Below are 16,109 nucleotides of genomic sequence, written 5' to 3'. Positions count from 1 at the left end.
GTTGCCAACATCTGTTGTTGCCTAACAGAAGTTCTCAACATCCGTGTCTGCTGAAGTTGTAGAAGCATGTGTTTGCTATGTAAGTATTGTTGGTCTTTAAATGAAGAGTACTGTTGGAAACATCTGTTGTTGCCTAACAGAGGTTCGCAACATCTTTGTCTACTGGAGTTGTAGAAGCATGTGTTTACTATGTAGAGTATTGTCGGTCTTTAAATGAAGAGATTTTTTTATTATTTTTTTATGCCAGAGTTTGAAATTTTATTATTTTTTTATTATTTGGTAAGTCAATAGTTTTTTTTGAAGAATTTCCTCTCAATTACAAATACACAACATCTGCTCCTCTAAATGTCTTTCAGAGGTAAACTCTGCCCAAAGAGAACATTTGTTTCAAGTGATCCTCTGCTGATAAAGACATAGTCTTAAGAAAGTTTGAAAAAGCAAAGGTCTGCTATGGGTCAACAGATCTTAAAGAACAATAGATGATATTCAATAGATCCTGCTCAACAGAGGTTTTAAAAGACAGTTGTTGAAGTTTTGAAATGCGGATAATGGTAAATAATCTCGATGTGGCATAAGAAAAGCTGATGTGGCAGCCAGAGAGGCTGTCCAACAATGCTTTTCTTATGTCATTACTGCATCATAAAGCCTTATATATATATAATCATTTTAAAATCTATCTAAAAGTCTGCCTCATCTCAAAACCTCTGCCCATATCTATCCTTTAAAGCCAGCATAGGTTGAAAGTCCTTCCTTTGGCAAACGTATAACTTAGCAGATGTTTTGAAATTGCCGGTAATTTCAAATTAAAAATGCCTAGGGAGATGTAAATTGCAATTAATGCATGTCACTCACTCACTTCTGTCTTATGGTAAATGCATCTTATGGTAAATGAAGAGGTTAATTGTAATTATGATAACCTGTTTTTTTTAAGGTTTAAAATTTGTCCTTTGGATTTCTTGATATTTAATTTTATACTTTTCCCATGGAAACGCACTTTTGAAATGTTTTGCATTAAATTCCTAACGATCGTCGCATCATATTCTTTAACAGTAAGTTAGTCTGACGATGTATTTAGTCATAACCGCCTTCATTGGGTATATAAAATACATTAGGAAACTGCTTTCATCATTACCGCTTTCATCCATCTACTCAATCATCTTCAAAGTGTTTTGTTTATCAATATCATTACAATTTCTTTGGCTTTCAAACACGCATTTGTTTACTGCAAAATGGAAAACATTGGGTTTCAAATGATTGTTGACGAAATTTTCACAAGGCTCCCTACAGAAGATATTGGTCATTTGAAATGTCTATCCAAAAATTTTTATAGGGAACTGTCAAGTCATGCATTTGAGATGATGCATGCTCTCCGAAGTGGAGATTCACTACAAAAGAAACTACTCTCCTTTAAAGACACGTCAATTGTCGTTGACAACATAGTATCTGGTAATTTGGATGTCGTTACAAGCAAAACCTTAAATTTTCCTAACAACGTCCACCCTACCTTCTTACGTATTCTATCGTCATTTAGTGGGTTGTTGTTAGTTTGCAGTGAAGGGATTTGCTGTGAGCTAATCCTTTGGAATCCAACTACCAGGCGCTATAAGTTTTTGTCTGACGACTACTTAAATTATATTCGTGATCGAAACACTGATACAGGTGTAATTTATTTTGATCAATCCAATGATCTAAACGTGCTTCATATCAGATGTTACCGTAATGTGGCTACTGCTCCTGTTTACTCACGACGTCGTGAGTCATGGAGAAAAATAAATTTCGGTAGCGTAAATAATTATTGTTCAAGCAGTTATTCACGGTCTCCCGGAATTTATGCTGGTAAAACCATATATTTCATGGTTTCAAGTTATTGGTTGTAACGCCCCAAAACCGAATTATTAATTTGCTAGTTTGTTATCATGTTTAACAAAAGGGGGTATAATAACTAGGTTAGTAAACCTAGTTAAATGTCTAGCAAATTAAGTAAAGGATTGAAACTTATGGTAACTATGATGGGTAATAAACTTGAGGGACTAGGATTGCCAAAGTTGAAAGTGAATTTAATTAAAACAAAAATCTCACACACACAAGGTGTGTGTGTGCGTGAGAACGATCAGGAGAAGGGAGTGAGGGGTGTAAACCCTAACCCTCAAGAAACCATCAAATTGAAGAAGGATTTCAGCCTAAACTAATGCATGAACACGTTTTCTTGATGATCTAGCCCTATTAAACATGTGGTAAGTTGTAATTTACGATTTAATGATCTTGCTATGAAGTGGGTTATGAACAATCCATGAAATTGTACGAAATTGATCATGTACATGTGTTAGAATCACTATATAGAACATGAACTATGCAAGATTCTAAGTAATTTGATGATTTTGGATGAAACCCACTTGTAGTAGTGAAGATGATGATATGAATAATTATACATGTTTAATTGTTGTGTAAAATTCATGTATGATGTTGTATGTAATGAGTAATTGTTAGTTAATTTGGGTATATTATGAGAATTTTATGATTCTAGTGGAACTTGATGATCTTGACATGAACATGTAATATTATGCATAAAATACTTGTACATTAGGCTTAGAAAGTTGTACGCACACCAAGTGTTTGATGAAATGTCTAAATGGAAATGATGTGTGAAATTGTATGCAAGTAATAGGTAATTATATATAGAACGTGATAATAATGTATTTGATAGTAAACTAACATGAGAAGTGCGTTTTAGATATAGTTCATGCGGAGGCTATGTTGAAAGGATGTTGGGTTAGCTAAGTATGAGTTAAGATGTTAGTTGTGAAGATATGAAAACGTTGGTGTGGAAGAAAAGGATTATGTATGTACATGTGTATATAATTAGGTGATCATGTAGTTTAATATGTCATATAATACGATCATGAAATGCGTATAATGTTAATACTATGCTCTACCATATTAAGATGGATACATGTTCATAAGTTGAAAGTGTGTAAGTAAGACAGTTGACGTTTTGAAAGTCAACAATGAATGAATAACATGGTTAGCCTTTCGGACACAATTATAATAGTAGAGAAGTAATGTGTTATGTACTAGATGATCTACATGTCGTGTACGATGATGATTGAGATGCGTGAATGTGGAACAAGGTAACTTTTAGTCTATGCCTTATGTATGTGGTATTTGGTTAATAAAAATGCAAGTAATATATGAATGGAAGGAAATGAATGTTAGTATGAATGAGCATTTGTGCTAACCATAATGTGATTGTAATGACATGAAAGGAGAGGGATCACATTAGCATGGACTCAAGAACGGAACGTTAACGGGTCATGAGGAGGTGAGGAAGCAAGCTTGAACACGGACGCTTAAGGTAAGTGATTCCGCAATCACTTCTTAGTTGTTATGTAATGTTATATGCAATCTAATTATATGTGATAATTGAGGTCAAATAGGAATGAGTTGTATGATGTCAATAAAGTATTAAACGGATCTTAGTTTGAACCAAGCTAGGCAGGTGTGATTAAGAAATTGTAGCTAAGTAGTGAGATTGGTTACTCATGCAAGAAATTCCTTTGTTATTAAGGATATAGCATAATTGACTAAAATGCCCTTGATAGGTATATCGAGCAAACGACCTTAGAAGTTGTTTGGAATCAAGATATTCGATTAGTATAATACTTTGGTCAAGCATGAAAATGTGGAGTATGTTTTTGTATGTCATAAACTACTTAATGCATAAATACCCATAACGGGTCAAGGTAAGCTTCTGACCAAAAATATGTTAAAAATAGGTAAGACATCCAAGAATTTAATCCTCTATGATAAATGACGTTGATATTAAAAGGTTCATGAGGAGTCGAGGTTAAGTAATCAGATTATGTTGATAAATGCACGAACGGGTCAAATAGTTAGAAAAGGGTAATATGTCGAATGCACGTAAGTTAAGAAATTCCTTATTCCGGAGGTAGGATTTTAAGTTAATATGATAGAATGTGAATTTACAAGCATGTAGGAAGAAACGGGAGGTTAAACGGGTAAACGGTTCAAAAGTTATGCGCGTTTTAGTGCGTACGGACGACGAAACGGAACTGCAGAAAACTGCAGTTTCTAGAGGGCGTCGCCGACGGGTATGGGGGCGTCGCCGACGGGCTCCAGAAAGTGAATTTTTGTGCTGACGGGTTAATCTCCTGTCTACGGGTTTTTGGGCTACGGGTAAATGCAAGGCCCGTCGCCGACGGCCCTAGGGGCGTCGGCGACGGCCTCCCCAAGTTCCAAAAGCTGAAATCTTGTTATTTAAGTTATTTTATGTATCGTAGGCTTCGGTTTGTCATCCGTGGTCTACGGCGGACCTTCCAAACATGATTTTGATGGTTCCTTAGATGTTTATGAGCTATAAAGCTAAGTCTAAGACCCATGTAAATAATGTATGATTATGTAAGAGGTACGCGTGATCTAGCACGTGTACATAAAGGTATGCATGTAGGTAATGACGTAGGAAGGGTATGAACAAATGTAGATGTGTATGTATGTATGTATAAAGATATGTACGAGTGTATGCATGTATGTAATGATGTAGGAAAGGTTTGTACGTATATAGATGTGCATGTATGTATGTATAAAGATATGTACGAGTGTATGCATGTATGTAATGATGTAGGAAAGGTTTGTACGTATATAGATGTGCATGTATGTATGTATAAAGATATGTACGAGTGTATGCATGTATGTAATGATGTAGGAAAGGTTTGTACGTATATAGATGTGCATGTATGTATGTAAAAAGATATGTACGAGTGTATGCATGTATGTAATGATGTAGGAAAGGTTTGTACGTATATAGATGTGCATGTATGTATGTATAAAGATATGTACGAGCGTATGCATGTATGTAAAGATGTAGGAAAGGTACGTACGTATGTAGAAGTATATGTATGTATGTAATAAGACATGTATGAGAGTATACACGTATGTAAAATTGTAGGGAAGATATGTACGTATGTAGATGTGTATGTATGTATGTAATTACGCATGTATGCATAATTTAGTCACGTTAAGGGCTAACGTTATTAATGGTGCACCTTGAGAATGAAAAGTAATGCAGGTACATTATTGAAGCCTCACCAGGAAATGGATACGCATATGAAATGCTTAAAGTTTGAAAGATGACGAAATGTGAAGTATACGCGAATGAATCTTGTTTATATAATGTGTACTAATGTTATGAATGTATGTGGTGAGTGCAGGTTATACGGATAACGGGCGGATTATCACAAGAATTAGAGATCGAAGACCGAGTCACGAGATAGATTGTACGGGAATAATTAAGTATGTACTATTAGTAAACATGACTTATATTTTATCTTTGTAAAAGATACATTTTTAAAACGAACTTTCAAGTAAGTCAAGACGTTTGTAATGAAAGAAATTTTATGGTACGAATTTCTGCTGCGACTTTTGACAAATACGAATTAGGGCGTAACAAGTTGGTATCAGAGCCCTGGTTTGAGATAATCAAGTAATATAAAGTAAATGCTTGAACTCAAACCGGTGTGCTCTCGTAATCAAGAACCCGTACAATCCAAGACTCGATCGAGGCCTAAATGCAAAAGCAAATGTAAGTATGTATTAGATTATGTATTTGAAGGAAACTAATAGTATGTTATGTGCCAGGTAAGCTTAAGAGTTTGAAGAGGATGATCCGTGAATGCAGAATAGGATGAACGCTAAGGCGGGCAAAGGTGCAAATAGGCAAATTAACCCCAGGTACACACTACTAACATGTATGAGTACCGATGTCAAAAGAAAAAGGAAGGGGTCTCCTTGGGAGGGTAATTATTAAACGAAAGACAATGATGTGGTCTTGGGGAAGTTTTAGAAATATGCACGAAACTGAAACCCATTTCTCTGGCATAAGGCGATGATTACACGAAGGCACGAAACTAGTGTGTGAATTGCGCACCTGGCCAGTACGCAAGAAGCATATGACGTTCGTGAGACCGTGGCAATTATTGCAGGTATGTCCGGTAGAACTGGGTAGCAGGTGGGCGCTATGTTGTAGCGAATGCGAAAAAGCAAATCCATTGCGGATTTGGTTATGCTAACGAAGGTTATGAAAAGTTATGCGAGTCGACCGGTTCTAGCGAACAAGTCGAATAAGAATAAGCTACCATCCGTTTTGAACGGGTGATTTTGAATGCTCTAATGAATGCTAGAAGCTTAATCCGTTATACAGATTGAAAGAAGAAGTTATGATTAAAAGCGAAAGACCCAATTATTTGGGTAGTGGAATATGTATGCTTAACTCTCGTTGAGAGTGTTTATGCCAAACCCAGTTATTTGGGTAGTGGAATGTGTATGCTTAACTCTCGTTGAGAGTGTTTATGCCAAACCCAGTTATTTGGGTAGTGGAATATGTATGCTTAACTCTCGTTGAGAGTGTTTATGCCAAACCCAGTTATTTGGGTAGTGGAATGTGTATGCTTAACTCTCGTTGAGAGTGTTTATGCCAAACCCAGTTATTTGGGTAGTGGAATGTGTATGCTTAACTCTCGTTGAGAGTGTTTATGCCAAACCCAGTTATTTGGGTAGTGGAATGTGTATGCTTAACTCTCGTTGAGAGTGTTTATGCCGAAACCCAATTATTTGGGTAGTCGAATGTGTATGCTTAACTCTCATTGAGAGCGTTTATGCCGAACCCCATTTACTTGGGTAGTTGAATGTGTAAGAAAGAAGAAAGCTCCTATATGAATAGAACTAAAATGAAGTAATTATGATTCGACAACTAAGATGACTAACCTTAAAACCTTGTTGCTGAAGGTAGGTAAAACTTTAAGTTTTTGTTAAACACATGTAAGAAAGAAAAGGTAAGAATGACATGTTTGAAACCGCTAGATGGATTCAAACATAGAAGGAATGAAGGGTATGGATGTTACGTTTAAATCCGTGGGACGGATTTAAAACATAAAAGGATGTAATGAATGCCTTTATAAGTAAGCATTAATATAGGTTTGAATATATAGGGACGATGAACTATTACTAACCGGTCAAGGAAATGAGAAGGTTACGTGGAAGTATGGCATGGGAAGTATAGATTTGTTAAGAAGAAGTCAAACATGATAGGTGTATGTATAAATGGAAGTGAGAAAGGTTTCGGGGACGAAACCTCATTTAAGGGGGGTAGACTTGTAACGCCCCAAAACCGAATTATTAATTTGCTAGTTTGTTATCATGTTTAACAAAAGGGGGTATAATAACTAGGTTAGTAAACCTAGTTAAATGTCTAGCAAATTAAGTAAAGGATTGAAACTTGTGGTAACTATGATGGGTAATAAACTTGAGGGACTAGGATTGCCAAAGTTGAAAGTGAATTTAATTAAAACAAAAATCTCACACACACAAGGTGTGTGTGTGCGTGAGAACGATCAGGAGAAGGGAGTGAGGGGTGTAAACCCTAACCCTCAAGAAACCATCAAATTGAAGAAGGATTTCAGCCTAAACTAATGCATGAACACGTTTTCTTGATGATCTAGCCCTATTAAACATGTGGTAAGTTGTAATTTACGATTTAATGATCTTGCTATGAAGTGGGTTATGAACAATCCATGAAATTGTACGAAATTGATCATGTACATGTGTTAGAATCACTATATAGAACATGAACTATGCAAGATTCTAAGTAATTTGATGATTTTGGATGAAACCCACTTGTAGTAGTGAAGATGATGATATGGATAATTATACATGTTTAATTGTTGTGTAAAATTCATGTATGATGTTGTATGTAATGAGTAATTGTTAGTTAATTTGGGTATATTATGAGAATTTTATGATTCTAGTGGAACTTGATGATCTTGACATGAACATGTAATATTATGCATAAAATACTTGTACATTAGGCTTAGAAAGTTGTACGCACACCAAGTGTTTGATGAAATGTCTAAATGGAAATGATGTGTGAAATTGTATGCAAGTAATAGGTAATTATATATAGAACGTGATAATAATGTATTTGATAGTAAACTAACATGAGAAGTGCGTTTTAGATATAGTTCATGCGGAGGCTATGTTGAAAGGATGTTGGGTTAGCTAAGTATGAGTTAAGGTGTTAGTTGTGAAGATATGAAAACGTTGGTGTGGAAGAAAAGGATTATGTATGTACATGTGTATATAATTAGGTGATCATGTAGTTTAATATGTCATATAATACGATCATGAAATGCGTATAATGTTAATACTATGCTCTACCATATTAAGATGGATACATGTTCATAAGTTGAAAGTGTGTAAGTAAGACAGTTGACTTTTTGAAAGTTAACAATGAATGAATAACATGGTTAGCCTTTCGGACACAATTATAATAGTAGAGAAGTAATGTGTTATGTACTAGATGATCTACATGTCGTGTACGATGATGATTGAGATGCGTGAATGTGGAACAAGGTAACTTTTAGTCTATGCCTTATGTATGTGGTATTTGGTTAATAAAAATGCAAGTAATATATGAATGGAAGGAAATGAATGTTAGTATGAATGAGCATTTGTGCTAACCATAATGTGATTGTAATGACATGAAAGGAGAGGGATCACATTAGCATGGACTCAAGAACGGAACGTTAACGGGTCATGAGGAGGTGAGGAAGCAAGCTTGAACACGGACGCTTAAGGTAAGTGATTCCGCAATCACTTCTTAGTTGTTATGTAATGTTATATGCAATCTAATTATATGTGATAATTGAGGTCAAATAGGAATGAGTTGTATGATGTCAATAAAGTATTAAACGGATCTTAGTTTGAACCAAGCTAGGCAGGTGTGATTAAGAAATTGTAGCTAAGTAGTGAGATTGGTTACTCATGCAAGAAATTCCTTTGTTATTAAGGATATAGCATAATTGACTAAAATGCCCTTGATAGGTATATCGAGCAAACGACCTTAGAAGTTGTTTGGAATCAAGATATTCGATTAGTATAATACTTTGGTCAAGCATGAAAATGTGGAGTATGTTTTTGTATGTCATAAACTACTTAATGCATAAATACCCATAACGGGTCAAGGTAAGCTTCTGACCAAAAATATGTTAAAAATAGGTAAGACATCCAAGAATTTAATCATCTATGATAAATGACGTTGATATTAAAAGGTTCATGAGGAGTCGAGGTTAAGTAATCAGATTATGTTGATAAATGCACGAACGGGTCAAATAGTTAGAAAAGGGTAATATGTCGAATGCACGTAAGTTAAGAAATTCCTTATTCCGGAGGTAGGATTTTAAGTTAATATGATAGAATGTGAATTTACAAGCATGTAGGAAGAAACGGGAGGTTAAACGGGTAAACGGTTCAAAAGTTATGCGCGTTTTAGTGCGTACGGACGACGAAACGGAACTGCAGAAAACTGCAGTTTCTAGAGGGCGTCGCCGACGGGTATGGGGGCGTCGCCGACGGGCTCCAGAAAGTGAATTTTTGTGCTGACGGGTTAATCTCCTGTCTACGGGTTTTTGGGCTACGGGTAAATGCAAGGCCCGTCGCCGACGGCCCTAGGGGCGTCGGCGACGGCCTCCCCAAGTTCCAAAAGCTGAAATCTTGTTATTTAAGTTATTTTATGTATCGTAGGCTTCGGTTTGTCATCCGTGGTCTACGGCGGACCTTCCAAACATGATTTTGATGGTTCCTTAGATGTTTATGAGCTATAAAGCTAAGTCTAAGACCCATGTAAATAATGTATGATTATGTAAGAGGTACGCGTGATCTAGCACGTGTACATAAAGGTATGCATGTAGGTAATGACGTAGGAAGGGTATGAACAAATGTAGATGTGTATGTATGTATGTATAAAGATATGTACGAGTGTATGCATGTATGTAATGATGTAGGAAAGGTTTGTACGTATATAGATGTGCATGTATGTATGTATAAAGATATGTACGAGTGTATGCATGTATGTAATGATGTAGGAAAGGTTTGTACGTATATAGATGTGCATGTATGTATGTATAAAGATATGTACGAGTGTATGCATGTATGTAATGATGTAGGAAAGGTTTGTACGTATATAGATGTGCATGTATGTATGTAAAAAGATATGTACGAGTGTATGCATGTATGTAATGATGTAGGAAAGGTTTGTACGTATATAGATGTGCATGTATGTATGTATAAAGATATGTACGAGCGTATGCATGTATGTATGTAAAGATGTAGGAAAGGTACGTACGTATGTAGAAGTATATGTATGTATGTAATAAGACATGTATGAGAGTATACACGTATGTAAAATTGTAGGGAAGATATGTACGTATGTAGATGTGTATGTATGTATGTAATTACGCATGTATGCATAATTTAGTCACGTTGAGGGCTAACGTTATTAATGGTGCACCTTGAGAATGAAAAGTAATGCAGGTACATTATTGAAGCCTCACCAGGAAATGGATACGCATATGAAATGCTTAAAGTTTGAAAGATGACGAAATGTGAAGTATACGCGAATGAATCTTGTTTATATAATGTGTACTAATGTTATGAATGTATGTGGTGAGTGCAGGTTATACGGATAACGGGCGGATTATCACAAGAATTAGAGATCGAAGACCGAGTCACGAGATAGATTGTACGGGAATAATTAAGTATGTACTATTAGTAAACATGACTTATATTTTGTCTTTGTAAAAGATACATTTTTAAAACGAACTTTCAAGTAAGTCAAGACGTTTGTAATGAAAGAAATTTTATGGTACGAATTTCTGCTGCGACTTTTGACAAATACGAATTAGGGCGTAACAAGTTGGTATCAGAGCCCTGGTTTGAGATAATCAAGTAATATAAAGTAAATGCTTGAACTCAAACCGGTGTGCTCTCGTAATCAAGAACCCGTACAATCCAAGACTCGATCGAGGCCTAAATGCAAAAGCAAATGTAAGTATGTATTAGATTATGTATTTGAAGGAAACTAATAGTATGTTATGTGCCAGGTAAGCTTAAGAGTTTGAAGAGGATGATCCGTGAATGCAGAATAGGATGAACGCTAAGGCGGGCAAAGGTGCAAATAGGCAAATTAACCCCAGGTACACACTACTAACATGTATGAGTACCGATGTCAAAAGAAAAAGGAAGGGGTCTCCTTGGGAGGGTAATTATTAAACGAAAGACAATGATGTGGTCTTGGGGAAGTTTTAGAAATATGCACGAAACTGAAACCCATTTCTCTGGCATAAGGCGATGATTACACGAAGGCACGAAACTAGTGTGTGAATTGCGCACCTGGCCAGTACGCAAGAAGCATATGACGTTCGTGAGACCGTGGCAATTATTGCAGGTATGTCCGGTAGAACTGGGTAGCAGGTGGGCGCTATGTTGTAGCGAATGCGAAAAAGCAAATCCATTGCGGATTTGGTTATGCTAACGAAGGTTATGAAAAGTTATGCGAGTCGACCGGTTCTAGCGAACAAGTCGAATAAGAATAAGCTACCATCCGTTTTGAACGGGTGATTTTGAATGCTCTAATGAATGCTAGAAGCTTAATCCGTTATACAGATTGAAAGAAGAAGTTATGATTAAAAGCGAAAGACCCAATTATTTGGGTAGTGGAATATGTATGCTTAACTCTCGTTGAGAGTGTTTATGCCAAACCCAGTTATTTGGGTAGTGGAATGTGTATGCTTAACTCTCGTTGAGAGTGTTTATGCCAAACCCAGTTATTTGGGTAGTGGAATATGTATGCTTAACTCTCGTTGAGAGTGTTTATGCCAAACCCAGTTATTTGGGTAGTGGAATGTGTATGCTTAACTCTCGTTGAGAGTGTTTATGCCAAACCCAGTTATTTGGGTAGTGGAATGTGTATGCTTAACTCTCGTTGAGAGTGTTTATGCCAAACCCAGTTATTTGGGTAGTGGAATGTGTATGCTTAACTCTCGTTGAGAGTGTTTATGCCGAAACCCAATTATTTGGGTAGTCGAATGTGTATGCTTAACTCTCATTGAGAGCGTTTATGCCGAACCCCATTTACTTGGGTAGTTGAATGTGTAAGAAAGAAGAAAGCTCCTATATGAATAGAACTAAAATGAAGTAATTATGATTCGACAACTAAGATGACTAACCTTAAAACCTTGTTGCTGAAGGTAGGTAAAACTTTAAGTTTTTGTTAAACACATGTAAGAAAGAAAAGGTAAGAATGACATGTTTGAAACCGCTAGATGGATTCAAACATAGAAGGAATGAAGGGTATGGATGTTACGTTTAAATCCGTGGGACGGATTTAAAACATAAAAGGATGTAATGAATGCCTTTATAAGTAAGCATTAATATAGGTTTGAATATATAGGGACGATGAACTATTACTAACCGGTCAAGGAAATGAGAAGGTTACGTGGAAGTATGGCATGGGAAGTATAGATTTGTTAAGAAGAAGTCAAACATGATAGGTGTATGTATAAATGGAAGTGAGAAAGGTTTCGGGGACGAAACCTCATTTAAGGGGGGTAGACTTGTAACGCCCCAAAACCGAATTATTAATTTGCTAGTTTGTTATCATGTTTAACAAAAGGGGGTATAATAACTAGGTTAGTAAACCTAGTTAAATGTCTAGCAAATTAAGTAAAGGATTGAAACTTGTGGTAACTATGATGGGTAATAAACTTGAAGGACTAGGATTGCCAAAGTTAAAAGTGAATTTAATTAAAACAAAAATCTCACACACACAAGGTGTGTGTGTGCGTGAGAACGATCAGGAGAAGGGAGTGAGGGGTGTAAACCCTAACCCTCAAGAAACCATCAAATTGAAGAAGGATTTCAGCCTAAACTAATGCATGAACACGTTTTCTTGATGATCTAGCCCTATTAAACATGTGGTAAGTTGTAATTTACGATTTAATGATCTTGCTATGAAGTGGGTTATGAACAATCCATGAAATTGTACGAAATTGATCATGTACATGTGTTAGAATCACTATATAGAACATGAACTATGCAAGATTCTAAGTAATTTGATGATTTTGGATGAAACCCACTTGTAGTAGTGAAGATGATGATATGGATAATTATACATGTTTAATTGTTGTGTAAAATTCATGTATGATGTTGTATGTAATGAGTAATTGTTAGTTAATTTGGGTATATTATGAGAATTTTATGATTCTAGTGGAACTTGATGATCTTGACATGAACATGTAATATTATGCATAAAATACTTGTACATTAGGCTTAGAAAGTTGTACGCACACCAAGTGTTTGATGAAATGTCTAAATGGAAATGATGTGTGAAATTGTATGCAAGTAATAGGTAATTATATATAGAACGTGATAATAATGTATTTGATAGTAAACTAACATGAGAAGTGCGTTTTAGATATAGTTCATGCGGAGGCTATGTTGAAAGGATGTTGGGTTAGCTAAGTATGAGTTAAGGTGTTAGTTGTGAAGATATGAAAACGTTGGTGTGGAAGAAAAGGATTATGTATGTACATGTGTATATAATTAGGTGATCATGTAGTTTAATATGTCATATAATACGATCATGAAATGCGTATAATGTTAATACTATGCTCTACCATATTAAGATGGATACATGTTCATAAGTTGAAAGTGTGTAAGTAAGACAGTTGACTTTTTGAAAGTTAACAATGAATGAATAACATGGTTAGCCTTTCGGACACAATTATAATAGTAGAGAAGTAATGTGTTATGTACTAGATGATCTACATGTCGTGTACGATGATGATTGAGATGCGTGAATGTGGAACAAGGTAACTTTTAGTCTATGCCTTATGTATGTGGTATTTGGTTAATAAAAATGCAAGTAATATATGAATGGAAGGAAATGAATGTTAGTATGAATGAGCATTTGTGCTAACCATAATGTGATTGTAATGACATGAAAGGAGAGGGATCACATTAGCATGGACTCAAGAACGGAACGTTAACGGGTCATGAGGAGGTGAGGAAGCAAGCTTGAACACGGACGCTTAAGGTAAGTGATTCCGCAATCACTTCTTAGTTGTTATGTAATGTTATATGCAATCTAATTATATGTGATAATTGAGGTCAAATAGGAATGAGTTGTATGATGTCAATAAAGTATTAAACGGATCTTAGTTTGAACCAAGCTAGGCAGGTGTGATTAAGAAATTGTAGCTAAGTAGTGAGATTGGTTACTCATGCAAGAAATTCCTTTGTTATTAAGGATATAGCATAATTGACTAAAATGCCCTTGATAGGTATATCGAGCAAACGACCTTAGAAGTTGTTTGGAATCAAGATATTCGATTAGTATAATACTTTGGTCAAGCATGAAAATGTGGAGTATGTTTTTGTATGTCATAAACTACTTAATGCATAAATACCCATAACGGGTCAAGGTAAGCTTCTGACCAAAAATATGTTAAAAATAGGTAAGACATCCAAGAATTTAATCATCTATGATAAATGACGTTGATATTAAAAGGTTCATGAGGAGTCGAGGTTAAGTAATCAGATTATGTTGATAAATGCACGAACGGGTCAAATAGTTAGAAAAGGGTAATATGTCGAATGCACGTAAGTTAAGAAATTCCTTATTCCGGAGGTAGGATTTTAAGTTAATATGATAGAATGTGAATTTACAAGCATGTAGGAAGAAACGGGAGGTTAAACGGGTAAACGGTTCAAAAGTTATGCGCGTTTTAGTGCGTACGGACGACGAAACAGAACTGCAGAAAACTGCAGTTTCTAGAGGGCGTCGCCGACGGGTATGGGGGCGTCGCCGACGGGCTCCAGAAAGTGAATTTTTGTGCTGACGGGTTAATCTCCTGTCTACGGGTTTTTGGGCTACGGGTAAATGCAAGGCCCGTCGCCGACGGCCCTAGGGGCGTCGGCGACGGCCTCCCCAAGTTCCAAAAGCTGAAATCTTGTTATTTAAGTTATTTTATGTATCGTAGGCTTCGGTTTGTCATCCGTGGTCTACGGCGGACCTTCCAAACATGATTTTGATGGTTCCTTAGATGTTTATGAGCTATAAAGCTAAGTCTAAGACCCATGTAAATAATGTATGATTATGTAAGAGGTACGCGTGATCTAGCACGTGTACATAAAGGTATGCATGTAGGTAATGACGTAGGAAGGGTATGAACAAATGTAGATGTGTATGTATGTATGTATAAAGATATGTACGAGTGTATGCATGTATGTAATGATGTAGGAAAGGTTTGTACGTATATAGATGTGCATGTATGTATGTATAAAGATATGTACGAGTGTATGCATGTATGTAATGATGTAGGAAAGGTTTGTACGTATATAGATGTGCATGTATGTATGTATAAAGATATGTACGAGTGTATGCATGTATGTAATGATGTAGGAAAGGTTTGTACGTATATAGATGTGCATGTATGTATGTAAAAAGATATGTACGAGTGTATGCATGTATGTAATGATGTAGGAAAGGTTTGTACGTATATAGATGTGCATGTATGTATGTATAAAGATATGTACGAGCGTATGCATGTATGTATGTAAAGATGTAGGAAAGGTACGTACGTATGTAGAAGTATATGTATGTATGTAATAAGACATGTATGAGAGTATACACGTATGTAAAATTGTAGGGAAGATATGTACGTATGTAGATGTGTATGTATGTATGTAATTACGCATGTATGCATAATTTAGTCACGTTGAGGGCTAACGTTATTAATGGTGCACCTTGAGAATGAAAAGTAATGCAGGTACATTATTGAAGCCTCACCAGGAAATGGATACGCATATGAAATGCTTAAAGTTTGAAAGATGACGAAATGTGAAGTGTACGCGAATGAATCTTGTTTATATAATGTGTACTAATGTTATGAATGTATGTGGTGAGTGCAGGTTATACGGATAACGGGCGGATTATCACAAAAATTAGAGATCGAAGACCGAGTCACGAGATAGATTGTACGGGAATAATTAAGTATGTACTATTAGTAAACATGACTTATATTTTATCTTTGTAAAAGATACATTTTTAAAACGAACTTTCAAGTAAGTCAAGACGTTTGTAATGAAAGAAATTTTATGGTACGAATTTCCGCTGCGACTTTTGACAAATACGAATTAGGGCGTAACAAGTTGGTATCAGAGCCCTGGTTTGAGAGAATCAAGTAATATAAAGTAAATGC

The 16,109-nt window shown here is 35.8% G+C and overlaps 3 long non-coding RNA genes across 3 annotated transcripts; all 3 read left to right on the top strand.

The window, feature by feature from the left end:
* The first annotated feature begins 1,883 nt into the window (after positions 1-1,883).
* LOC110871844 lies at positions 1,884-5,336 on the top strand. Its single transcript, XR_002553968.2, has 3 exons — positions 1,884-2,234; positions 3,264-3,352; positions 5,226-5,336. It is a non-coding gene; the product is annotated as an uncharacterized LOC110871844 (long non-coding RNA).
* A 1,836-nt stretch (positions 5,337-7,172) lies between these two features.
* LOC110871851 lies at positions 7,173-10,599 on the top strand. The gene is made up of 3 exons (XR_002553969.2): positions 7,173-7,527; positions 8,557-8,645; positions 10,523-10,599. It is a non-coding gene; the product is annotated as an uncharacterized LOC110871851 (long non-coding RNA).
* Positions 10,600-12,469: 1,870 nt separating this feature from the next.
* LOC110871859 lies at positions 12,470-15,850 on the top strand. The gene is made up of 3 exons (XR_002553974.2): positions 12,470-12,824; positions 13,854-13,942; positions 15,820-15,850. It is a non-coding gene; the product is annotated as an uncharacterized LOC110871859 (long non-coding RNA).
* The last annotated feature ends 259 nt before the right edge of the window (positions 15,851-16,109 follow it).

Source organism: Helianthus annuus, chromosome 1 (assembly GCF_002127325.2).
Source record: "Helianthus annuus cultivar XRQ/B chromosome 1, HanXRQr2.0-SUNRISE, whole genome shotgun sequence".
NCBI lineage: Eukaryota > Viridiplantae > Streptophyta > Magnoliopsida > Asterales > Asteraceae > Helianthus > Helianthus annuus.
This window is presented reverse-complemented; position numbering and strand designations above follow the sequence as displayed.